Below are 27,077 nucleotides of genomic sequence, written 5' to 3'. Positions count from 1 at the left end.
AAAAAAAAAAAAAAAAATTAATTACCCAGGTACGGTGGTGTGCCTACAGTCCCGGCTGCTCAGGAGGCTGAGATGGGAGGATCACTTGAGTCCAGTAGTTCCAGGTTGCAGTGAGCTACGATCACACTGCTGCACTCCAGCCTGGGTAACAGAATGAGAACCTGTCTACACACACACACACACACACACACACGTACAACATCAAATTATACATGTGTTAAAATTTCATAGGACTAGTCACCAAGGAAAAAGATAGGCACACTGGTAAAAACTAGCAAAATGTGAGTAAAGTCTTTAGTTAGTATTGACTTTAGTTAAATTGATGTTGAACCAATGTCAATTTCCCAGTTTCAGTAATTATACTACAGTTATTCTGTAAGATATTATCACTGGGAGATGCTGGAAGTACGCAGGAACACAGTACTAATTTTATAACTTTTATGTGAATCTAAAATTATTTCAAAATAAAGTTTTTTTAAAAACATGCAATAATCCGGTTCCAAAATGGCAGCATAGAAGCAAGCTGGCTTCACTCCCACCTGAAAACCAAAAGTAAACATACAGTGCCAACATTATCACCAGGAATATTCCAGAATTCTCATATGAAGATGAAACAGATCTTGGGGGCACAGCTCTGAGGGGACAGTAAGAGAATTCAGCTTCCACATCCACAACACCCCTCCCCCCATTCTGCCTGGCACCAAGCCTGCAAAGAAATTTTCCCCCAATTCACTGTTTCTACACTGAGAAAAGTGAGGCTGAGGTGGACAACCAGCTTTTCCACCATTCTGGGTTCCCTGGCAGGAGACCTGTCCCTGCCTTAATCCATCACAAGTGCCTGAAGGGAGAAACATCCCGGAGGACAGAAAGAGGTAAAGAGGTAAAGAGCGGGAGGTGGGACTACCATCTCCACCTCTTGAAACTCTGCTCTATAACTCAACAAAAGGAGACACCAAATCAGAGTGGCTTTTCAGCAGGCACATGCTGGTCCCCTGGACACAAACCCTAGCCAGTCTTCCCACACCACTGGGACATGCCCTTTAGGACACTCCCCCCCAATTCAGGAAGGGCAGCATCCCAAGTAGTTACTAGAGACAAGGTGAACCTGAGCTCAAGGTACCAACAACTACAGCAGAAAAGGAGACAGCGGGCCGGGCGCGGTGGCTCAAGCCTGTAATCCCAGCACTTTGGGAGGCCGAGATGGGCGGATCACGAGGTCAGGAGATCGAGATCTTCCTGGCTAACACGGTGAAACCCCGTCTCTACTAAAAAAATACAAAAAAAAAAAACTAGCCGGGCGAGGTGGCGGGCGCTTGTAGTCCCAGCTACTCAGGAGGCTGAGGCAGGAGAATGGCGTGAACCCGGGAGGCGGAGCTTGCAGTGAGCTGAGATCCGGCCACTGCACTCCAGCCTGGGCGACAGAGTGAGACTCCGTCTCAAAAAAAAAAAAGAAAAGGAGACAGCAAGCTAGCAGTAAAGAACCTCTAAGAAAATATATCCAATGAAAACAAAACAAAACAAAAAAATCCAGAGAAGACTGGAATACATAACTATCCTTCAATGCAAAAACACAGATGTACATCCACAAAAAACAGCAGCAAACAGGGAATCATGATTTCTCCAAGCAATCAAAGCAAGGAACCGGTAACTGGTCCTAATGAAACAGTGGTATTTGAGCTGTCTGTCCAAGAATTCAAAAGAGCAATTTTAAAGAAACTCTGTGATTTCCAAGATAACACAGAAAATCAGTTCAGAACTTTATCAGAGAAATTTAGCAGAGATTGAAATAATTTTTTAAAAAATCAAGTGGAAAACTTGGAACTGAGAAATACATTTGCTGAACTGAAAAATTCATTAAAGGACTGACAGCAGAATGGATCAAGAAGAGGAAAGAATCAGTTAGCTTGAAGACAGGCTATTTGAAAATACACTCAGAGGAGAAAAATGAAAAAAGAACAAGAAGCAATGAAGATCACCTATAAGATATAGAAACTTTCCTCAAAAGATGAAATTTCAAAAAATTATTGGTATTCAAGGGAATTGAGCAAGAGCAAGGGGTACAAAGCTTATTCAAAGAAATTATAACAGAAAACCTTCCAAAACTTGAGAAAGATATAAATATCCAGGTACAGGAAGGTCAGAAAACAACAAACAGATTTGACCCAAATAAGACTATTCCAAGGCAAATAATAAACTGTCAAGTCAAGAACAAGAGAGAATCATAAAAACAGCAAGAGGGAAAAAAGCAAGTAACATATAAAGGAGCTCCCATTCATCTTGCAACAGACTTCTTAACAGAAATCATACAGCCAGGAGGGAAGGGAACAAATTTTCAAAGTTCTAAAAGAAAAGAAAAAAACTGTCATCCAAGAATGTTATATCCAGTAAAGTTATCCTTCAACTATGGAGGAGAGATAAAGGATTTCCCAGACAAACAAAAGTTGAGAGAATTCACCACCATCAGACCTGTCTTACAAAAAATGCCAAAGGAATTCAATCTGAAAGAAAGAAAACACTAACATTCAGAAAAAACAAAACTAAAGATGTAAAACATGCTGGTAAAATTAAGCACACAGACAAACTTGGGATACTCTAATACTGGAATTGTGGTGTGCAATCTACTCATAACTCTAGCATGAAGCCCAAAAGAGAAATTTCTTAAAAATAGTAATAGAGGCCGGGTGGGGCGGCTCACGCCTGTAATCCCAGCACTTTGGGAGGCAAAGGCAGGCGAATCATGAGGTCAGGAGATCCATACCATCCTGGCTAACACAGTGAAACCCCGTCTCTACTAAAAAATACAAAAACTTAGCAGGGCGTGGCGGCGGGTGCCTGTAGTCTCAGCTACTCAGTAGGTTGAGGCTGGAGAATGGCATGAACCTGGGAGGCAAAGCTTGCAGTGAGCCGAGATCGCGCCACTGTACTCCAGCCTGGGCGACAGAGCAAGACTCCATCTCAAAAAAAAAAAAACAGTAATAGCTACTGCAACCTGTTGAGATGGGTAATATAAAAATATGTAAATTGAGACAACTAAAAGTCAAAATGTGGGGCAGATAGAATTAGTGTAGAGTTTTTTTTCATTTTTTGTTTGTTTATATTCTTTTTTGTAACCTAAGATGAGCTGTCATCTTTTTAAAATAATTTCTTATATCTATAAGATGTTTCTGTAAGCCTCATGGTAACTATAACGCAGAAACCTAAAAAGCAATGAATTAAAACATACTACCAGAGAAAATCACTTAACCACAAGGGAAGACAGTAAGAAAGGAAGGAAGGGAAGACTTATAAAACAAACAGAAAAAAGCAACAAAATAGCAACAGCAAGTTCTTACTCATCAATAATAACACTCAATGTTAATTGACTCAGTTCTCCAATTAAAAGGCATAGAGTGGCTGAATAGATTAAGAAACAACACCCAACAATATGCTGCCTACAAGAAACCCACTTCACCTATAAAAACACACACAGACTGAAAGTGAAGGAATGGAAAGGATATTCCATGCAAATGAAAACCAAAATACGAGCAGGAATAGCTTTACTTGTATCAGATAAAATAGACCACAAATCAAAGATTATCAAGTAGTGTGAAGAAGAGGTGAGATATCCCCTGAACTGACAAGAGGCCGTGTGGTGCTACATCCTGCACCCAGCACTGACATCCCACTGCCATCATCACCATGCCCAAGAGAAAGGTTGAATAGGACATGAAAGAAGATAAAACCAGCTGGGTGGCTCACACCTGTAATCCCAGCACTTTGGAGGCCGAGGCGAGTGGATCACCTGAGGTCAGGAGTTTGAGACCAGCCTGGCCAACATGGCAAAACCCTATCTCTACTAAAAATACAAAAAATTAGCTGAGCATAGTGGGGAGCGCCCATAATCCTAGCTACTTGGTGAGGCTGAAGCAGGAGAATCACTTGAACCCAGGAGGCAGAGGTTGCAGTGAGCCAAGATCACACCACAGCACTCCAGCCTGGGCAACAGAGCAAGACTCTGTCTCAAAACAAACAAACAAAAAAAAAGATAAAACCAAGATGAAGGACAAATCACAGAGATCTGCAAGCTTGTCTGCTAAACCTGCTCCTCCAAAGCCAGAGCGCAAGCCTAAAAGGGCCCCTACAAAGAAGACAGAGAAGGTACCCAAAGGGAAAAAGGGAAAAAGGGTAAAGCTGATATTGGCAAGGAGAATAACCTTGCACAACATGGAGATGCCAAAACAGACCAGGCACAGAAAGCTGAAGGTGTTGGAGATGCCAAGTGAAGTGTATATATTTTTAATAACTGTGTACCTCTGATGACTGTACAGTTTGAAATACTATTTTAATCAAGTTTTATAAAAACGGAGAAGCTATATTGTTAGCACCAGAACACTTCATTGTTGCCTTTTGGGGAAGGAGCATATGTCACTAATAGAATGTCTTCAAAACTAGACTGATGCGGAAAAAACACCTTTCGCTTCTAGTTTTGAGAGACTTCCTCTTGGCTCCCACAAGGAGGGATTTCCTGGCTTTGACACACATAGCCCCTTTAGCACGAAAGCCTTAAGGAGGGGAAAACAAATTAATTTTTATGTCCTCCTCTTTTCTCTTTCCACCTTTAGCACAGACTTAACTCCCTTAAACCGAGATACCTGTTGGGACCTGACCCTCAATAATTGGTTATCAGTGTGTCAGGCAATCTGGACTTTCCATTGAGGCCACTGAGATGGTGCCCCTCAAAAGAGCAGCGGTTCTCTTTCTAGGTTGTGGATCTTCAGATAAATTCTCCCATTTTCATTTCACTTCCTGAAAGTCATGGTTGGCTCATGAAAAGTTCTTCAACCCTCACTCTAAACTTTCCCTGTACAGAGCATCAAATGAAGACTTCATAGGGTTTGATAATGGCTTTCTGATTTTTGGTAGTCCATTGAAGAAGGGAGTTTGAAAGTTGTTAAATACTGTTAACGATTGTCTGCCCATGTCCTGCTTAAATACCATGATTGGTTATTTAAAGTATCTTTAATAAAGCTGGGTAAAATCAAAACCTATCAAAAAACAAAAAGAAGATCACTATATAAAGGGATCAATTCAGCAAGAAGATATAACAATTATGAATATATATGCAAGCCATGCCAGAGCTCACAAGGACCTAAAGTTAAATATTACTAGATCTAAAAGGAGAGACAGATTGCAATACAATAATATTAGGGTACTTCAAAACACTTCACTCTCAATTATAAATAGATCATCCACATAGAAAGTCAACAAAGAAATACTGCCATTAAACTACAGACTAGACCTAATAAGGCTAACTGATATTTACAGAACATTTCACTCACTGCTTCAGAATACAAATTTCATTTTCTTTTTCTTTCTTTAGAGATGGGGTCTTGCTATATTGCCCAGACTGGACTCAAAACTCCTGGGCTCAAGTGATCCTCCCCTCAGACTCCCAAGTATTTAGGATTATAGACACACACCACTGTACCCAGCTAGAATACATATTCTTTTCATTAGCCCATGGAATATTCTCCAGAATAGACTACAACTTAGGCCACAAAACAAGTCTCAACAAATTCAAAAAAGTAGAAATCATATCAAATATCTTTTCTGATCACAATGGAATAAAACTATAAATCAATAACAAAAGGAACCTCAGAAACTCACAAATACATGGAAATTAAACAACATACTCCTGAATGACCAATGAATCAATGAAGAAATTAAGAAGGACATTTTAAAATTTCTTGAAATAAATGAAACGAAAATCCAACACACCAAAGTCTATGTGCTACAGCAAAAGCAGTACTAAGAAGGAAGTTTATAATAATAAATGCCTATGTCAAAAAAAATAGACTTCAAAGAAACAACCTAATGATGCACTTCAAGGAACTAGAAAAGCAAGAACAAACCAAACCCAAAAGTAGTACAAAGAAAGATATTATAAAGATCAGAGGCTGGATACGGTGGCTCACACCTGCACTCCCAGCACTTTGGGAGGATGAAGTGGAGGACTGCTTCAGGCCAGGAGTTCAAGACCAGCCTGGGCAATATAGCAAGACACCACCTCTACAAAAACTTTTTTTAAAAAATTAGCTGGGAATGGTGGTGGCAAGCACCTATAGTCCTAGCTACTCAGGAAGCTGAGGCAGGACTGCTTGAGCTCAGCTGTTTGAGGCTGCAGTGAGCTATGATCCTGCTACTGCACTTCAGCCTGGACAACAGAGCCCTGTCTCAGAAAAAAAAAAAAAAATCAGAGGATAAATAAACACAATTGAGACAAGAAAAAAATACAGAAAATCAATGAAACGAGTTGGTTTTTTGAAAAGATAAAGTCTACAAACCTTTAGCTAGACTAAGAAAAAAAAAAGAAGACCCAAGTTGGAAAGGAAGAAGTCAAATTGGCCTTGTTCACAGATGATGTGATCTTATATTTAGAAGAAAAACCAAACTCTCCACCAAAGACCTGTTAGAACTGATAAATTCAATAAAGTTGCAAGATGCAAAGTCAACATACAAAAATTGGTGGCATTTATACACACCCACAGCAAACAAACTAAAAAAGAAAGCAAGGAAGTAAACCTATTTACAATAGCTCCAGAGAATATAAAATACCTAAGAATCAATTTAACCAACGAAGTGAAAAATTGATACAAGGAAAACTATAAAACACTGATGAAAGAAATTGAGGAGGACACCAACAAATGGAAAGGTATTTCATGTTCATGGATTGAAAGAATTAACGTTGTTAAAATGGCAATACTACCCAAGGCAATTTACAGATTCAATGCAATCCCTACCAAAATACCAATGGCATTCTTCATAGAAATAGAAAAAAAAATCCTAAAATTTACATGGAACCACAAAAGATCCCTAGTAGAGAAACCAATCCTGAGCAAAAAGAACAAGGTGGAAGGCATCACACTACGTGACTTCAAATTTTACTACAGAGCTATTGCTATCAAATCAGCATGTCACTGGCATAAAAACAGACACAGAGAACAATGGAACAGAACAGAAAACCCAGATACAAATCCACACGTTTACAGCCAACTCATCTTTGACAAAGATGCCAAGAACACACAATGGGGAAAGACAGTCTCTTCAATGAATAGTGCTGGGAAAACTGGATAACTATATGTAGAAGAATGACACTAGAGCCCTGTTTCTCACCATACACAAAAATAAAATCAAAATGGATGAAAGACTTAAATCTAAGACTCAAAACCCTGAAACTACCAGAAGAAAGCATTGGGGAATTGCCTCATGACATTGGTGTAAGCAAAGATATTTTGTGTAAGACTTCAAAACCACAGGCAACCAAAGCCAAAGTAGACAAATGGGATTACATTAAGCTAAAATCTTCTGCACAGCAAAGGAAACAAGCAGTAAAGTGAAAAGACAACTCACAAAATGGGAGAAAATATTTGCAAACTACTCATCTGACAAAGGATTAACAACTAGAATACATATATAAGGAGTTCAAACAGCTCACAGCAAGTAAACAATCTGATTTATATGTGGGCAAAAGATCTGAATAGGCATTTCTCAAAAGCAGACATCCAAACGGCCAACAGGTATACGAAAAAATGCTTAACATTACTAATCATCAGAGAAATGCAAATCAAAAGCACAATGAGATATCATCTCACCCCATTTTGGATAAAATGGATTTTATCCAAAGGACAGGCAGTAACAGATGCTGGCAAGGATGCAGAGAAAGGGGAACCCTTGTACACTGCTGGTGGGAATGTAAATGAGCACAGCCACTATGGAGAATAGTACAGACTTTCCTCAAAAAACTGAAAATAGAACCACCAAATGATCCAGCAATTCCACTACTGGGTGTGTGTCTCCAAAACAGGAAATCAATATATCAAAAAGACATCTGTCCATGTTCATTGCAGTGCAATTCACAATAGCCAAAATAGAATCAACCTAAGTGACCATCACTGGATGAATGGAGGAAGAAAACGTGGTACATATACCCAGTGGAATATTATCCAGTCATAAAAAAGAATAAAATTCTGCCATTTGTAGCAACATGGATAAAACTGGAGGTCATTATGTGACATTCTGATTAAAAACTGAGATAAGCCAAGCACAGAAAAGAAGAATGTTGCATGTTCTCACTCGTATGGAAGAGCTGAAAAATTGGATCTCACCAAGATAGAGTAAATTGGTGATTAGCACAGGCCAGGAAAGGTAGAGGGGAAGAGAGGTTGAAGAGAGGTTGATTAATGGGTACAAATATATGGTCTGATAGAAGAAATAACACCTAGTATTAGATAGATCAGTAAGGTGACTATAGATTACAATAACCTATTGTACATTTCAAAATAGCTAGAAGAGAAGAATTTGAATGGTTCTAACATAAAGACAAATATTTAAGGTGCTGGATATCCCAAGTATACTGATTTGATCTTTACAAATTATATGAATGTATTAAATTATCCCATGTACCCTGAACTATGTACATGGATTATGCATCAATAAAAATAAATAAAAATTTTTTTAAGAAAGAAAAAATAGGGCTGGGAGCGGTGGCTCATGCCTGTAATCCCAACACTTTGGGAGGCCAAGGTGGGCAGATCACTTGAGGCCAGGAGTTCGAGACTAGCGTGGCCAACATGGCAAAATCTTGACTTTACTAAAAATACAAAAATTTAGCTGGGCGTGGTGGTGGGTGCCTGTAATCCCAGCTACTCGGGAGGCTGAGGTATAAGAATCACTTGAACCTGGGAGGCGAAGGTTGCAGTGAGCCAAGATCACACCGCTGCACTCCAGCCTGGGTGACCAAGTGAGACTATCTCAAAAGAAAAGAGAAAAGAAGAGAAGAAGAGAAGAGAAGAGAAAAAAAGAAAAGAAGTAATGCTTCTCCAGGGCATAGAGACCGAAATTTAATTTTTTTTTTTTTTTTTTTTTGAGAGGAGGTCTTAGGCTGGAATGCAATGGTGCAATCTCAGCTCACTGCAACCTCACCTTCAGGGCTCAAGTGATCCTTGCACCTTAGCCTCAGCTTCCTGAATAACTGGGACTACAGGTGGGTGCCACCACATCTGGCTAATTTTTGTGGAGGCAGGGTTTCCCCATGTTACCCAGGCTGGTCTCAAACTTCCAGGCTCAAGTGATCCTCCCACCTCAGCCTCCTGAAGTGTTGGGATTACAGGTATGAGCCACCGCACCAGGCCTGAAATTCAAACTCTTAATTGTGGGGTAGAAGGTCATTCACATAATTAACCACCTGGCTTCAGGCGACCCTTCCAGACGCCATTACCTCCAGGCATGCTACGTTCTCACCCAGTGCTCCCAATACACCACGTAGTTCCTCACTTCTGAGTTTTGGTTCGTGCCTGTGCTAGAATTTCCTTCATTCTTTTGCACCTGGTACACTTCAATTACTCTTTCAAGACTGAGGATATATCCCCTTCCTTCAGGAGGCCTTCCTATTGTCCAAAATTAATCATGCTTTTACAAAGAACTTAAGTCTTATAGGTATGCTTTGCTAACTGTTTCATTTAATAAAGAAAAGAACCAAAAGATAAAAGCCACTCATACTTACATCACTTTGCTGTAGGGCTGCAGATGTGGTGGGTAAAACATGAAGTAAAAGTTCTAATATTTTCCCATCTATTCCTTTAGTTCTACCTCAATTTTCACTTTGATTCTCTGCTTCCAGACCTTTCTGTTGGCCCCTGCTAGACAACAAGTCCCTCCAGTGGACTCCACTTACCTTTTTACACTCAGCATGGCATAGCATGCAATAAGCACCCCATTAATCTTTGCTCTTGATGGACCATAGTTATCGATACTACGACTGCAAGGGATAGAAGCTTAGGCTAATTTTACCCTTGATTTTGAAAGCTAAACAAGGTTCTGAGTAAGACCAAAGCACTGTGAGGAGTTCTGTAGCTCACCCCCGACTTTACACCATCCTCAGCTGAGGTTTTCAAAATAAAGAGGATTTTGAGACATTCATGAATGTGATTACTTCAGAACTTGGTGAGGTATACCCCTAAAATAAGCATCAAGTCACAGACCATCAAATACACTTCTTAACCAGGGGGAAAAACACAATTAGAAGGCTATCTCACTGATATATTTGTTTATTTGCCAGAGAAGTATTGATGTCCAGTTTTAAACACATGCTATTTATATCAGAATCATAACAAAAGTGCCATCCATCTGCCTTGGCATCCAGAGAAAATATAATTCAACACAAGACAAAAAGTGTGCACAGCCAAACAGAAATGGCACCAGAAGCAAAAATTGCTGGAACTATATCATGGAGAGGGGTGTGGAAATTATCACTCGACTAAATTGGAAAAAAATTGTAAGCAACACAAAAGGTTTTGGCAGTTAAATCCAAACACTTGAGAAAAATCTTCTTGTCTATACTGATATCAAGTGGATGTTCTGTTATATTTTGGGACACATCAACTATCAAGTTCCCTTTATAGCCTTCCGCACACTTCCATATATACATCGGCCATTTACTGAGCATCTACATTCTTGGACACTGGAAAAATCAAAAGCTTTGGCATCAAGCAGGCATAGGGTCAAACTGGCTCCACTATCTACCACAAGAACTTGCAAGTTAATTAACCTTCTCCTAACTCAGTTTCCTCATTTGAAAAAGGGAGATACAGTTGCCTTCCATATCCATGGATTCCACATCCACGGATTCAACCGTGGATGGAAAACATTCAGGAAAAATATGGATGTTGGTGTCTGTATTGAACATGTATGGAGTTTTTCCCTTGTCTCAATGATATGGTATAACGATTTCCATTTACATTGTATTAGGTATTGTAAGTAATCTAAAGATAATTTAAAGCATATGGGAGGATTGTGTAGGTTATATGCAAATACTACACCATTTTATATAAGGGACTTGAACATCCATGAATCTAGGTATCTTCGAGTGGGTGCTGAAATGAATCTCCCACAGATACTGAGGGACAGCTGGAATACCTCTCCTTTAAGCAAGTATTCTTAACATGGAATCATGGTCCATGTGTGTGTTTTTGTAGCCCTACAGACTCACTGAGATGCAAAACTGTGTGTCAGATGATTTTTCTAGAGCACTTCTCAAAAGGCAAGTGACCCCAAAATGGTAAATGCCACTGCTCTAAAGGCTGTGGATGGATCACAGGTGATATTCGTGAAGTGCTTGGCACACAGGAAGCTTTAACTATTTGGTAGCTGTTATTTTTAGGTCCCGAGGATATACAGAAAGATAAATCAGAGCATTGGGCAAAAAAAAAAAAAAAAAGGCATACGGTTATAGGTGTCACCTCAGAATATCAGAATAAAATAACAGAGAAAAAACAAAAAGTGAGTCCAGAAAAAACCCAGCAGGAAGAATTGGCAGGATGGAAACACCAGGAGTGCCAAAGCAGTGAGATGACCGCTGCCTGGGGATACCCAGTGCTTAGGCAGGGGATGGCATATGGCAGGCACTCAGTGAATAACTGCTAAGTAAATGAGCAAACAAATGACCGAAACCAACCCAGGATGCAGGATAACACCATTTACAATGTCCCAGGGGAAAAACTACATTCAGAAGGTGTTATTAAAAACTTACTATTCAGAAATCTTCAATTTCAAATATTCAATTCCAATGCTAGAGTCCACATTCTCTCCCTGAAGAGTGAGGACATTAAGCCCACACTTTTGTCATTGAGCAGTAATCTAGGCCCTTCCAATCCTCTGTGATGAACCCTGTGAGAAATTTATTTTAGAAATAGGTTAGACCTATTTGTCCAGATGAATCAAAAGGCCTTATTTGCCTGGAAAAAAAAATAAATTTTATTACCTTCTATTTTTTTACTTTTATTTTTCCATGAGTTGACAAGAAGCTCCCAGCTAAATCTCCAGCCCAACTTTATTAACCATTATAGATGATCTGAGTATTCCTTCTTTCTGATACCTTCCTATTCTGTCTATATTTTTAATGATCCTGATTTACATGTTTCTATTTTACTGCATTGTAGTTATTCTTACAAGTCATCTCAGAGCCTTGGCAGGACTTGTAGAGTATATAAATATTTGAGAGTGATAGCGTACTCATCAAGAACACAAGTGATTATCAGGCAGTCCTGGAGTTGCAGCCATACTCACTACCATTTATCAGCTTTGTTAAGTCCCTTAACACCTCTCTGTTCCTCTTGCCTTTTGTTTTGTTTGGTTTGGTTTGGTTTTGGTTTGTCTGTTTTGAGATGGAGTTTTACTCTTGTTGCCCAGGCTGGAGTGCAATGGCGCAATCTCGGCTCACTGCAACCTCTGCCTCCCAGGTTCAAGCGATTTTCCTGCCTCATCTTCTGGAGTATCTGGGATTACAGGTGCCTGCCACCATGCCTGGCTAGTTTTTTGTATTAGTAGAGATGGGGTTTCACCGTGTTGGCCAGGCTGGTCTTGAAATCCTGACCTCAGGTGATCCACCCACCTCAGCCTCCCCAAGTGCTGGGATTACAGGTGGGAGCCACCGCGCCCAGCCTGTTTTGTTTTTTGAGACAGGGTCTCACTCTGTCGCCCAGGCTGGAGTGCAGTGGCATGATCATGGCTCACTGCAACCTAAAACTCTTGGGCTCAAGTGATCCTCCCACCTTCGGCTACCAAGTAGCTGGAAGTACAGGCAAATGCCACCATAGAGATGGGGGTCTCAATTTGTTGCCTGGGCTGGTCTCAAACTCCTGGCCTCAAGCAATCCTCTTGCCTCAGCCTCCCAAAGTGGTAGGATTACAGGCATAAGCCACCGCATCCAACTTGTACTTTTTCATAGCCAACTTGTGAAGACTAAATTTAAAAAGTATGAGGCACCAAACTGTGCTTAGCACATAGTAAGTGTTCAATTAGTATTAGCCAGTAGTAGTAGTAGTTGTTGTTGTAGTAGAAATAGAAGTAGTAAAACTGTGGACAAATAGATGGAAAGAAAAAGTAACAAATGGTATCTGAAACAAAGTAAACAAAATAAGCAGTGAAAGATCAAAACCAAAAGTAGAAAATGAAGCTTTTAGTACTGAAGGGGTATCATACTCATGTTATCTCTATTCAGCTTTCTCAAACCTGTTGCAGTTCTTAACAACTGCCTTGTTAACAGCCAGCAGCCTCCCACCAGATTCCTGATCTGGTCAGGCACCAGGCTACTAAACATCCTCATGGAGCTGGTTCTGTCTCCAGGTGCCAATCAGCTGCAGGGATCACAGCATGGGTGCTATAGAGATATCTGTATAAGGGGAAGAAGTGGAGAGCTGGAACAGGGCAGTTTTTCCCTGGAGAATGCAATTTACAGTCTCAGGTAAGCACTTCTTGATAAATATCTATGATCACCTATCATGAACCAAGCATTAAAATGAGCATAGAGGAAAAAGGGAAAGCACAGATAACTAAAATAAAATCCTCATCCTCAGAGGATCTTTCAATAAGACTGGGTAGGAGGCAAATATCTTCGCATAAATTCAAAGAGGGCATTTCTGACTCACTTTCATATCCCCAGAACTTAGCCAAGTAAACATTCGCTGAATTGAAGGCAATGGATAAAAGACATGAACTGTAGTGTATGAAAGTAGAATTTATTTACAGCATTTCTGTTAAGTCCACCCATTTAGGAGCACGTATTAAATTAGGCCAAGGCGGGCAGATCACTTGAGGTCAGGAGTTTGAAACCAACCTGGCCAACATGGTGAAACCCCATCTCTACTAAAAATACAAAAATTAGCTGGGCGTGGTGGCAGGCGCCTGTAAATCCCAACTATTTGGGAGGCCAAGGCACGAGAATCGCTTGAACCCAGGAGGCGGAGGTTGCAGTGAGATGGGATTGTGTCACTGCACTCCAGCCTGGGTGACAGAGCAAGATTCCATCTGGAAAGAAAAGGAGAGGAGAGAGGAGGGGAGGGGAGCAGAGGGGAAGGGGAGGGGAGGGGAAGGAGAGGGGAGAGGAGGAAGGAAAGAAAGAGGAGAGTAGAGGAGAGGGGAGGAGAGGGGGGGGTGGGAGGGAGGGAGGAAGGAAGGAAGAAGGAAGGAAGGAAGGAAGGAAGGAAGGAAGGAAGGAAGGAAGGAAGGAAGGAAGGAAGGGAAAGAAAGAGAGAGAAGAAGAAAAAAGAAAAGAAAAGAGAAAAGAAAAGAAAGAGTCCCCTTAACAGGGGCAAGACATCCTGAAAGGCAAAGATTTGGAGAGAAAGAAAGGGAACAGAGAGAGGGGTAATTTGGACAACCTTCAAGTAAGCCCTATACAGATGTGTAACTCACAAAGTGTTTCCAAACAAAATTTCTGAGGGAGGCAGGGTAGTTATGTGTAGGCTAAGGGAGAAGAGTGTAAAAGAGCAGAGGTTTTGCCGTGAGACAGAAATGAGTTTGAATTCTGGCTCAGAAACTTCTTATGATAGTTGTGTGACTTTGGAAAAGTCCCTTCACCCCATAGGTTTCAACTCCTCGTCTGTCTACAGGAGGGAGTCAATCATGATATTCACAAGAGTGCTGTGGCACAAATGAAATCAGGAGCATGAGACATGTTGTAAACTGGAGAGATTTAGGACATTTCCACACACATTTCCCAGCTGATTCTCACAGAGATGCAGGGAGGAAGACGTCACCACCGTCAGCGTTGTTTATCGTTCTTCTCCACATATCAGGTAAGCTCCGGGAACAGGGGCCCTACTATTTCCCACAGGACCCCAGGGCCTACAACGTGCCTGGCACAAGCAGACGCGCCCTGAACACCTGCTGGGTGAATAAACAAATCACCACCCCTTCATCCCTGGGAGTGGGCAGCAGCGCCGGCCTTCTCAGGGCAGTGAGACCAACCGAGCTGCCCGCCCGCCCAGCCCCTCCTCGGCCTGTCGCACGCGCGTGGCCACCCCGAATGCAGCCTTACCGGGGCCCCCTCCTCGATTCTCCGCCTAGCTGGGCCGGCACCCGCGTGCGCCGACCCCAAGCCGCGGGGTCTGAGAGGGGCCGCCCGTTCGGCGTCTCTAGGACGCTGTTGCCCGAGAGATGACGGCAGTCGCTGATTGGAGAATAAGCATACACGCCTGGCAAGAAGCGGAGCTATCATTGGTCAATTGGAGATAAACGAGAAGGGGCGGGGCCAAGTTGGTTTCGCGACTGCACTCCCGGAAGAAATTTCCGCCGGAAGTCCAGTTCTCTGAGGAGCGGGAACCCTGGCGACTGGCGTCACGGGAGCGGGTTTCTGTTACGTGGGCTTTAGCGCGAGCTGGGCGGTCGGCCCGGTCCCACCGACCTGCATAGGGCCGTGTGGCCGGGGGAAGTCAGCCCCCTGCTCTGAGAAGCAGACTCTCCATCTGTAAAAGGCTAAGCGTGCCCACTTGGGGCCTGTGGTCAGGATTGGCTGGAGTAAAGTCGGCAAAGCTCCTATCGCATCCTGCGCCTTCGTTAGGGTGAGCATTGATGGGGACTCGCATTGTGCCACCAGGTAGCGGGTCCCACTGGGTCCCTTTGTGTGCTCGAGGAGACAGCCCCGGAGGACGGGGGCTCGCCTGCTTTGCTCAGGCTGTAGCCTCAGCCTCCGCCCATACCCACAGTAGGCATCCATTCCATTGATATTCGCTGAGTGAATTACTACTAAGACACAGGGCCGAGTGGAGGCGCCATAAATCGTGTGAGTGATAGTAATTGTTGTCGCTGACCCTGTGGAGCACTTCCCTTGCCAAGCACTCACCCATCCTCGGTATGTACTTTACATGTAATAGTCATCTTCATTTGTCTTCACAACAGCCCAGTGAGGTAGGTGCTGTGGTTATTCCCATTTTACAGATAGGAAACTGAGGCACACAGGGCATTTTGTTCAAAGATACACTGCCAGTCAAGGGTAGGAGCAGAGTAAGAACCCAGGGAGCTTGCTCTTAGGCACCCTGCCGCACTGTTCACTGTGGGAGAGAAGCAGCCAGACAGACGTGGGTGCCCTGATGTGTGCTGCAAAGAAGGATACTATGCGGTCCCTGCTGGGTAGTCTGACTATACTTCACTGGCCAGCTAGTTTTCCTGTTCACCAGGAGAATTCTTTCCCATGGCTTGTCTCAGACCTCCCGCACCCACTATGTCCTCACCTCACTCAGTGATCACGGGTCTTATCCCATTGAGAAAATGGAATGCGGAAGAATGGAATACACTCCTTCACGATCACTTTGGCATTCATCCCTTTTTTGCTCTTGCCCCAAAAGAGGGTCTCTCCCAGAGGCCAGTCCCTCTAACTATGTCCTGGATCCCTCCCCATTTGCCTTCTTTATTATAGGCAGTGTGGTCTGGGGATCCTGAGACCCTTTCAGACTGTCCGTGGGGCCAAAAAATACTTTCATAACACTAAGACTTTACTTGCTTCTTCATTGTTACTCTCTCATAAGTATATGAGATTTTCCAGAAGCTACATGGTGTGTGATATTGCAACAAATTGAACGCAAAAGAATATAAGAGATCCAGCGGTCTTGTACTAAGCCAGATGTTAAAGAGATCTGCAAAAATAGAAAACTGCCCCTCCTTTCACTTTTTTGGAAAATATAGTTTTTCATTAGAGAACGGTAACATGTAATGGGTTTATTATTTTTAATGAGTTAACAATTTTTTTATTGATTGTATTTTCTAACATGGTAAATATTGATAGATATAAACATGAATAAAAGTTTTTTGGGATCCTCAATACTTTTTAAGAGTGTGAATGGATCCTGAGGCCAAAAAGTTTGGTCCTGAGATCAAAAAGGCTTCAGTTATTCCCTCTCTCTTGATAGCCAAGAGTCTCATTCTTTCTCTTTCTCTTTCCCTCCTTCTTGGAACGTGCTTTAGTATCTCACATCTTAAAAAAAAAATAGATGATCTTCTGGTTTCCACCTCATTTCTCTGCTCCTCTTCAACCTGCTTCTCAATAGAGCTGTCTATACATGCTGTCTTTCAGTTACCAAATTTCACAGGAGCGTAACTCTCATTGCCTGGTAACTGGCATTCTCACAAATATTTCTTCTATACTTGGCCATACATTACTTGACCTCTCAGTAGCATTCAGCCCAGTTGATCCCTCCTTTCTGACTGAAATACTTCAGGCTTCTCTAATGCCACACCAACTACTCAATTCTTGGGCCCCACTGGTGACTTCCTTCCTCTGTGTGGCATTTGGATGTTAGGGCCTCTCTGACACTGTCGTAGGTCCTGCTGTTACACTTCTCACCAGCCTTGACCCCTTTACTGGAATGTACTGGAGACCACTCAGACTTAAGCCATCCACATTGCCCTTGATCCACTCACCTCCCTCACTTACCTATTTCTTTTCTTTTTTTGAGACGGAGTCTGGTTCTGTCGCCCAGGCTGGAATGCAATGGTGCGATCTCGGCTCACTGCAACCTCTGCCTCCCGGGTTTAAGCAATTCTGTGCCTCAGCCTCCTGAGTAGCTGGGATTACAGACATGAGTCACCACGCCCAGCTAATTTTTGTATTTTTAGTAGAGACAGGGTTTCACCATGTTGGCCAGGCTGGTCTTGAACTCCTGACCTCGTGATCCACCCACCTCAGCCTCCCAAAGTGCTGGGATTACAGGCGTGAGCTACCGCACCTGCCCTCACTCACCTATTTCAAGGCAGTGCTCAAACTAGGAAGGCTTGTTGTTATCCCTCAATGATCACTACCTCATCCCAGACATCTAGTGCTTCAACAAGTCCTGTTGGTTCTAATGCCAGAATACCTACATGATAGCAATCTCTTCAGTTCTCTCCAAGTTCCCCTCCACTACCTTGCCTTAAAAGCCTTCTTATGCTAAAAATAAAAATCTTTAAAACAGCTTGCAAGGCCACTGGGACCGTCCTATAACCTCCTTCTCCCCCTAGGATCACTGTGGTCACAAAGCCCAGAAGCCAGCCTGAATGGGGCTCCTGCTGGCCAGAATAATGAAGGACAGTAAAAGCAATAGGAGTCATGAGTCCAGGCCAAGGAGGGATGGACAGATAGAATAAATGCAGGACAAGGGAGGGCATGTGCCTAGGGTCACGCAGGAGGACTAGAGCTGAAAAACCATCATGTTGCAACCACTGAGTAAAGATTGATTCAGGTAAGAATCATTCATGGGTATTTCATCTCGGGGTTGTTTGGATGTGGAGTAGGATATTTGCATTGTTTTAAAGGATAGTCCCACAGATCACTTATTACTTACAAGGGAAAAAGCAGTCATAAAACAAAAGAAAAATGGACAATGCTGGGACACCATAATAAAAATTAACACTGCCAACAAGGAGCATGGACATTGTGTGGCTTCAGATGTAATGTAAAGGACAACCTCCATTGAAAAGGGCAACTTCTGTAGTGTTCTCATCTGGAATGCATCACCTAATCCTATCGTAAGAAGACATTAGAAAAAATAAATAAAGATAATTCCATTTTTTTAGGGCCGGGCGCGGTGGCTCAAGCCTGTAATCCCAGCACTTTGGGAGGCCGAGACGGGCGGATCATGAGGTCAGGAGATCGAGACCATCCTGGCTAACACGGTGAAACCCCGTCTCTACTAAAAATACAAAAAACTAGCCGGGCGAAGTGACGGGCGCCTGTAGTCCCAGCTACTCGGGAGGCTGAGGCAGGAGAATGGCGGGAACCCGGGAGGCGGAGCTTGCAGTGAGATCCGGCCACTGCACTCCAGCCCGGGCGACAGAGCAAGACTCTGCCTCAAAAAAAAAAAAAAAAAAAAAAAGATAATTCCATTTTTTTTAATGGTTTTTGGTGTTGTTTTGTTTGTTTGTTTGAGACAGAGTCTCGCCGTGTTGCCCAGGCTGGAGAGTAGTGATGCGATCTCAGCTCACTGCACCCTCCACCTCCTGGGTTCAAGCGATGCTGCTGCCTCAGCCTCCCGAGGAGGTGGGATTATGGGCACACATCACCACAACCAGCTAATTTTTGTATTTTTAGTGTAGTCAGGGTTTCACCATGTTGGCCAGACTGATCTTGAACTCCTGATGTCAAGTGATCTGCCCACCTTAGCCTCCCAAAGTGCTGGGATTACCGGCATAAGCCACTGTGCCCAGCCTGTAACTTACTTTCAAATGCTTCTGAAAAAATTATGTATGATAGATAGCAAATGATAAAGCAATTGGGGCAAAACGTGCACAGTAAGTGAATCTGAGAAAGGGAGTTGTATTAGATGGGACTGTGGTAACAAATTTCCACAGACTGGGTGGCTTGGACAACAGAAATATATTGTCTCACAGTCCTGGAAGCATCTTCAATCCGAAAGAGCCTGAGGGATAATTTTAGGTGATAAACCCTGGCCAATGTCTAACTGCGTGGGCAAACATGGAATTCTAGTAGGGAATACCTTAATGTGTTTTGCACTGGCCTGCTCTCAACAGTGAAGCAGGCCAGGCACGGTGGCTCATGCCTGTAATCCCAGCACTTTGGGAGGGAGGCTGTGGCAGGAGGATCATCTGAGGTCAGGAGTTCAAGACCAACCTGGCCAACATAGTGAAATTCCATCTCTACTAAAACTACAAAAATTAGGTGTGGTAGTGGGTACCTGTAATCTCAGTAACTTGGGAGGCTGAGGCAGGAGAATTGCTTGAACCAGGGAGGCAGAGGTTACAGTGAGCCAAGATTGTGCCACTGCACTCCAGCCTGGGCAACGGAGCAAGACTCTGTCTCAAAAAAAAAAAAAAAAAAAGTGATGCACACATAAGTGGTGTACAACTGGATCAATGTAGCCAAGAACCCAGAAACTCAAAACCCTTGCTTATTTCCTTGAACTCAAGGACAATTTTTCCATGTGTTGAAATGACTAATTAGATCAGTCCGTCATGAAGTTTTGTGATTCTTTTTTTTCTCCTTAAAGATCATGTTCAATCCAGAGGGTTTCCCTTGTTCCAGGAAATGTTTCACCTCCATGTGAAGATTTAATTTTTACAGAAGCTGAAATTTCCCTCATTTATTATCTAGATGAACCCCTAAAATCTATTCAATAAGGTTTGATCTTTGATGGAATAGACCAGAGTTGTATAATGTGACAGTGGCCCCAAGGAACAGTTTGTAGGAGGAGATTGTTGTTCTTTTCTGGAAAAAAAAAAAACTTTCCAGAAGACATTGATGGTTCCCTTAGGTGCCCTGCAGTGGGTCCACTTCCAACAGGCTCAAGCCTGGATTTGGGGGGTGAGGTTCCCACCTTCTCCTAGATACCATTCAGCATCACTGAAGCCAGTAAACTCACCTCCCAAGGAACCGTTACCATCTCTACTATTTACACCCATGGCATGAGTCTGCTGCTCAAGACCTTTGATGAGAATCTTGAAAAAGAAAACCATGAATCGTTGGAGAATATATCTTTACACTTATTTGCAACAGATGGCTCAGTCCCTCAGTATTCAAGAAGAAACTCTGGGATGGTGGAGAGCTGTGTGGCAATCACCCTCTGCCCACCCTGCAGGTTTTGGGGGCTTGGAGCTGGTTTTCACCACAATTCTGTACACCTAAGAGACTGGGCCGTAAGATCAAGCCTTTAATTATCTCACAGGCATCAGTGATGATGTTATGAATGCAGCTTATGCCTTCATGTGGAGAAAGAAACAGCAGGGGCTGATTAGCCCCGAAGAAGTTAAGTACTGTTTTCCACCATGTCTATTAATAAAGAAGGGAGGAAGAGCAAGCGCGTGGCAGGGATGCGTAGCGCATCCACACGGAAACGGAGTCTCTCCCTCTCAAAAATCTGCCTCCCTGACTGCTGTCCTTTTGGTAGCCTCATAAAATGGAGACAAGACTCTCCTCAGCTGTCCTGAGGAAAAAAAATATATGACATAAAAATAAATGAGGTATAAGTAGCTCCTTTGGAAAAGCTACTGTGGTTATTTTTTCTTCACTAAAATAGCTGCTTTCTCTCTCGAATATTTACCTTGACAGATGACGCAGCTGCTCGTTTTAGTTCAATCAGCCAGAAACTAAATTGCACATGTTAAACATTGTCACTACAAATAATTGATGATTACTTGTAAACAGGGGGCCATTTGAGGATCTATTTGAGGATGCTCCACGGAGAGTGGCTCTCCACAGGCTCAGCAAAGCACCTAGGCATGTTCTCATTCCCCTTTAAGGGACTGATACACTATTAAGCTCTTAATTTCCTTTAATGGCTACTGGTTGTTTCCTTTCATGGAAACAAGAATAAAATCCACTTATGTTGCTCCGAACAAGATTCCGTGGTGTTGAACACTGGTATTTAGAATTTTAATGAACCCTGGCTGGGCACGGTGGCTCACGCCTGTAATCCCGGCACTTTGGAGACCAAGGTGGGTGGATCACCTGAGGTCAGGAGTTCGAGATCAGCCTGGTCAACATGGTGAAACCCTGTCTCGACTAAAGATACAAAAATTAGCCAGGCTTGGTGGCGGGTGCCTGTAATCCCAGCTACTCAGGAGGCTGAGGCAGGAAAATCGCTTGAACTCAGGAGGTGGAGGTTAAAGAGAGCTGAGATTGCGCCACTGCACTCCAGCCTGGGTGACAGAGTGGGACTCTGTCTCAAAAAAGAATTTTAATGAAACCTGCCTCCCAAACATTATATTGCAGCAATCTTAGAAGAATGCCCCACCTCTGGAATAGAGAAGCAGTTGGGTAGGAACAGTTGCATGTTCCCTATACCTCGGCAACAGGCAGGCCCCTGACAACCAGAAGTAATTCTCTTTGCTGAGAGCCAGGCTCTTGCAACAGCTTGTCATTAGTGCTGTTTAGCATTTAATTTGCCTTTAGTTAGGTAACAAGCATTTATGGATTACCTGTTAGGAACGAATGCACAGTATGGGAACAGAGGGATGAATGAGGCACAGACTCTGCTCACGGCCCACTTGGGGCTAGAAATATCTACTCAGGAAAGAAAACTTGAAAGCAGTTAGCAAATGCAAACCAATATACCATTAGAGGGAATCATCACTCTTTCCAAATTCAAGGCTCTAACTCCTGGCACACTTCTAAGGAAAAAAGATACGTGTTTCTGCATCCCGTCTCATGATGGGAGTGAGGATATGCCAGTCAGGCCTTTTGTGGGCTGAGGAACAGTCTGGCCTTCTCTTCCTCTGCAGAGTCCGGGCGTGATAGAGACACAGGATGGAGGCAGCCACCACCCATTGAAAACCAGCCTGTCTGCCGGATCTGGCGACCCCCCTAAGGTCTTTGGTAAAAACTCTAAGTGCTGCCAATCCATGTCCACCACATGCCTTGGACTGTGAATGAATCCCAGCTCACTGCCATCCTGGACACGACTAGGCCTCAGTTTTTACCAAAGACCTTAGGGGGGTCGCCAGATCCGGCAGACAGGCTGGTTTTCAATGGGTGGTGGCTGCCTCCATCCTGCATCTCTATCACGCCCGGACTCTGCAGATGAAGAGAAGGCCAGACAGTTCCTTAGCCCACAGGAGGACTGACTGGCATATCCTCACTCCCATCATGAGACGGGATGCAGAAACACATATCTCTTTTCTTTAGAAGTGTGCCAGGAGTTAGAGCCTTGAATTCGGAAAGAGTGATGATTCCTCGTAATGGTATATCGGTTTGCATTTGCTAACTGCTTTCAAGTTTTCTTTCCTGAGTAAGCACTTACGGGGAAGGCTTTCCAAGGGGCCGAACAGTCCCTAGCAGTTAGGGAAGCGAACGTTGGAAGTGCAGGTCAAGGTCTCAGAGTGAGCAGTGTGGCTGGGCCAGAGAGGGCCTTCCAAGTGCATAGGCAGTAGAGGCAGCTGGACACAGCTGACGTGACAAGGCAAGGCTGGATCCCTCAGACTCTGGGAATTCTCCAGCCATCAGGCTTCATGGAGCACTGCTTCTGTGCTAAGTTCCTGATGCCAAGGAAAGTGAGAGAGACATGGCCCTGGCCTCAAGAAGCTTTCCGGGCAGGTGGCTATGTATCCAGGATATGTTAAGGGAGGTGTAATATTAACCAAAAGTGGAGCTCCGAGCTCCTACCCTTGGCAGAGGGCTTCTTGGAGTAGATCGTGCCTGGACCCTGCCCAGGGGCGTCTTGGAGTAGATCATGCCGACCGCACTGAATCACTGTAAGCCAGGTCAAGTCGGGGAATGGCAACCCAGGCAGCGGGAAGTGCATATCTGGGACGTGGAGGGCACAGACAGCTGTGGTTCTCCGGCAGTGAGATGGGTGCCAGGCCACCAACTGGATCTGAGAGATTCTTTACCCATCTGGGAACTGCATGTACTATGGACTGTAAAGGGTCAACCTGAGAGACAGAAAGACCCAGGGAAAAGGCCCCTAACCATTCACTTCAGTGTCTGGGGATGCATGGACTGGGGAAGAGTCTCCGGCTGGCTCCGATGCAGTCTCTGCTTCTGCAGAAGGGGCCTTGCTCACGCACTCTTCAGACTTGCATTCCCAGCTGGTGCCCAGCACCATGAATATATGTAAGATAACAACTCTAAAGAGGGATAAAATGTATTTTTTGGTCGATTTTTATTTTTCAAACACATTTAGCATTCTCTGAGTTTTAAAAAATGCTTTTAATAGAGCACAGACTCCTTTCCTCAGTGGTGAGGAGACAGATTTAAGGGCTGCAGCTCAGACAGTCAGTGCCAGCTAGCATTCAGGGATCCAAGTGTGAGAATCAAATTGTCGTTTGATGTGTGGATTTGGCAAAGGCTCAGCACGCCTTGGAGACGGTGCCCGTGGCCCACGCTGGGTGGCAGGTGCTTCTGCCTTGGGCTCTCTCTGCTCCTGCCGGCCGGGCCTGTCATCGGCTGAAAAGCCGGCATCTCCCACATCCATCAGCTCCTCTCTAGAGCTGAGTCGCTGGACAATGTGACCACACTGAAGAGGCACAGCATGCTCCTGCTGGGTGGAATTTTAGGACACCTGGTTTGTGACCTCTTCATTATGAAAGGGAACTTCCCTACAGTCCCACAAATAGGGGCAGAGCGGCACTGGAGCTGGCGCCCGACCCCCGGCAGGAAAAGGTTCTGTCCTCATTTGGGCATATTCTGTTTCTGCCCACCTGGTGTGTGCCCTCCGTGACTCCTGCCCCGTTTCCGGACCCCGCTCATGCCTACTTCTCACACTAAGCAGTCTCCCTGAAGCCACCACTTGGAATCTCTGCAGTGCTTACTGTCTGCTCCGCCCCTTTTGTTTGCCCATTTGTTATGAAGGTGTGTGTTTAAACGGGCAAAGCAGCATGCTGCCAGGGACACCAGGAAAGCCCACTTAGCCATCCACTGGAGACTGACAACTAGAAGAAACCTGGGAGACCACATGACAGATATGGAGACAGGCTGAGAGAAGGCAGGGGATGTCCCAGGTTATGCAGTCAGCCAGGGACAAAGCCAGGATTTTGGAGCCCAGGTCCTCTGCTCCCTGCCAGGCCTCCTTTCATAAGGACGTGAGCGATTGCTGAGAGCAGAGCCCCAAGGAAATGGAATGGAGGAGAACTCGATCAGAAGGGGGAGAATACCAAGGCCAGGTCACCAGGACTCAGCACAGGGCCTTGCAGAGCAGGTACTTCTAAATGCCCAAGAGATGCAGGAAGAGAGGGAGAGATGGGGGTACCAAGGAAGGGTCTCAGTAGCTCTATGGGCACCATATTTCTGGGCATGGGACAGAGAAAGAAGGGCAGAAGGAAGGGCACTGGAAACACAGCTACGCCTAGATTTGGAAAGCCAGTGACCTCGAAAACGATGTTCCGGGCATAGGGAAGACCATGAGCAAGGCTGCACTTGTAGGAAGGACCGGGACCTGACCCGCTGGCAGTAAAGAAACATCACTAAGGAAGTGGGGGCAATGGCAGGAAGTGGGGGCCCGAGTGAGGAGATAGGAGCCCAGCCTGGGTCTTGTTTGGGAAGACGTAGCCTCCATGGGCCAAGCAGGAACAGTAGGAAAAGACTGATGGTACAGCTCCCACTCTCAGGACGTCCCTGTCTCCAAGGGAGACAGCCACACAACACTGAGGTGGGGCGGTGAGGAAAGCAGGGATCGCTGGGGAGCGTGAGGGACTCACTCGCCCAGCACAGCAGGCAGGGCTGGGCGGCTCAGGTGAGGGAAGTGATGGTTCCGAGAGCCCTAGCTGGGGTGACAGCTGCAGAGGGCGGCTCAGAGTGGAGGGGCTGTCCCAGGAGCTGGTGAGCTTACCAGGGACAAGATGTCCCTTGCCAGGGATGTCACAGAGGCTGTTCCTCAGCTGGATCATGCTGGGCCACCTGACCCAGGGGCCCTCCCTGTCTTAAAATGCACATTGTCCAATAAAGAGTGTAAGAGGATGTTAATGAGCAGGAATGGAGCCAAACTCTATGGGAGAACAGAGCTGGCCAGGCAGAGCCACCAGACACCTGAGGCTCCCTCCTTCCACCACAAACACCATTGCCCCATAGCCTAGAGAGGTGGGTAAAAACCGATCTCCACTGAGATCTCCCAGGACAGGGCCTGCATGCGGCAGGCAGCCCCTGTCCCTGAGGGGGTCTCTCCGCAGTGCTGGGGACATTGTGGATGCCCACCTAACAGGGCTCATGTACCTCCCTACCACCCGCTGGCAACTGCCAATTTGGCCACCCTGGAGCCCTGGCTGGCCGGCACAGGGGCGGGGCCAGCACACTCGTTTTATTTATGCTCACGAAGGAGTGTCACTGTTGTCAGAACCGTCCTCTGACGTGAGCAGGACAATGACGATCACCACTGTGTAAATCATGACACTGGACCGGAGGAACTGACGTACCTGCTTCAGGTCAGAGAGCCGTGGAATCTGTGCTGATCCCTTTTCAGATGAAGAGCTGGGGGGTGGAGGGAAAACAAGTGAACTCCAAATGACTTGGTGTCAGAGCCAGGAGGACAGCAAGGCATGCCCAGCCCAGGCATGGGCAGCAGCTGAAGGCTACCGTTTCAGAGCTCAGGGACTTGCTTGGCAAGAAGAGAGAGAGAGAGTGTGTGTGGGGGGGGGAGGGGGCAATGCTATGTTGGTCCCCAAAATACTTTTTGGAATCTCGATTGGTCTGTGAAATCAAAATGCCAGGCAACCACTGGCTTACGCTTAGAGGGCTCTGACATTCAGGAATGCTCTGGTGGATTGTTGTGTAAAATAACAAAAGACTAGGCTGGGGGCTGCCCAGGGCTCTCTCCTGTTCCCTGCCTGTCCACTGCCTGTCCAGGTGACCCTCACCCTCAGAACGCAGCTCATATCCCACCCGCACTCCCAGGCAACTGCCCACCCGATGGCTCCCTCCTCCTGACCCCGGCTCCCTGGCAGTCTTCAGGGCACCTTTTGCCTTGGCTTGTTTTTCCTGCCTTAGCTCCAGGTGAGCACAGCTGGAACCATGCTCAAAAGCCAGCACACGAAGGCCTGTGACTGCAGACCCCTAAGGAACCTTGCAGATGCTCTCACAGTCCCCACCCCACTTTGTGGATGGAGTGACTCACAGCTGGGGACAAAGGTCCCCCCTCGCTCCTGCCCCTGCAGTCTACCCACACAGCAGCCAGGAGAGCTTTTAAAAATGCAAAGCAGGTGGCGTTCTCCTGAGTAAGCTCTCCCATGGCTCCCTATCTTAGTACAAAAGCTGAAATCTCATGACCTGTGAGGCCCTCCAGCTGGCTCGTGGCCACCCCTCCAAAACCGAGTGCTTGCCAGCCCACTGCCCACCCAGCTGCAGCCAGCCCCCACTGCTCAGCACCATCTCCTCAGAGGCCCCCCCATTCTTCCACGGGCATGTTCCCTATCCCCTTAGAGCACGCTTGGGCCTGAACTCACCTTGGGTTCTGTCGCCTGCCTCCTCCACTGGAATGCAAACTCCACAGAAGCAGGGCTGTCTCTGCCCCCTGCCGCATCCACAGGGCCGGGAACAGTGCCTGGCATGGAGCAGGTGCAGCCGAATGACTGACTCCATGAAGTGAGGTGAATCACCCACCACGCAGGGAAGAGTGGACATGGGTAAATGGGCGCTGCCTGGACTCCAGGCGCACTGACTGCGTCCTGGCTGCTTGACTGATGTGGTTAATAAATGACTAGAGGGCAAGCCCTCTAGGGCACAGCAGACTGGATACTTGATTAACCCAGTGTCTGTGTTAATTCCAGATGCCAAAATAATTTCTAGGATTTCACCTGAGACCTAGAGGTAGTTCATTGGAAAATAAACATGATTTCCCAGAAGGCTC

The 27,077-nt window shown here is 45.1% G+C and overlaps 1 protein-coding gene across 4 annotated transcripts in view; it reads right to left on the bottom strand.

The window, feature by feature from the left end:
• EFCAB6 (EF-hand calcium binding domain 6) overlaps positions 1-15,094 on the bottom strand; it is a 328,394-nt gene extending 313,300 nt beyond the window's left edge. Inside the window, exons 1-2 of one of the 4 annotated variants that reach the window (XM_011934784.1) lie at positions 14,855-15,094; positions 11,567-11,703 (exon numbers count right to left, since the gene is read on the bottom strand). The gene's annotated coding sequence lies outside the window, so the exon portion shown is untranslated. The remainder of the gene's footprint in view (positions 1-11,566; positions 11,704-14,854) is intronic. The other 3 variants (XM_011934785.1, XM_011934783.1, XM_011934786.1) reach the window with 3 other exon arrangements.
• Between the last annotated feature and the right edge of the window lie 11,983 nt (positions 15,095-27,077).

Source organism: Colobus angolensis, unplaced genomic scaffold (assembly GCF_000951035.1).
Source record: "Colobus angolensis palliatus isolate OR3802 unplaced genomic scaffold, Cang.pa_1.0 Scaffold138, whole genome shotgun sequence".
Classification (NCBI taxonomy): domain Eukaryota; kingdom Metazoa; phylum Chordata; class Mammalia; order Primates; family Cercopithecidae; genus Colobus; species Colobus angolensis.
This window is presented reverse-complemented; position numbering and strand designations above follow the sequence as displayed.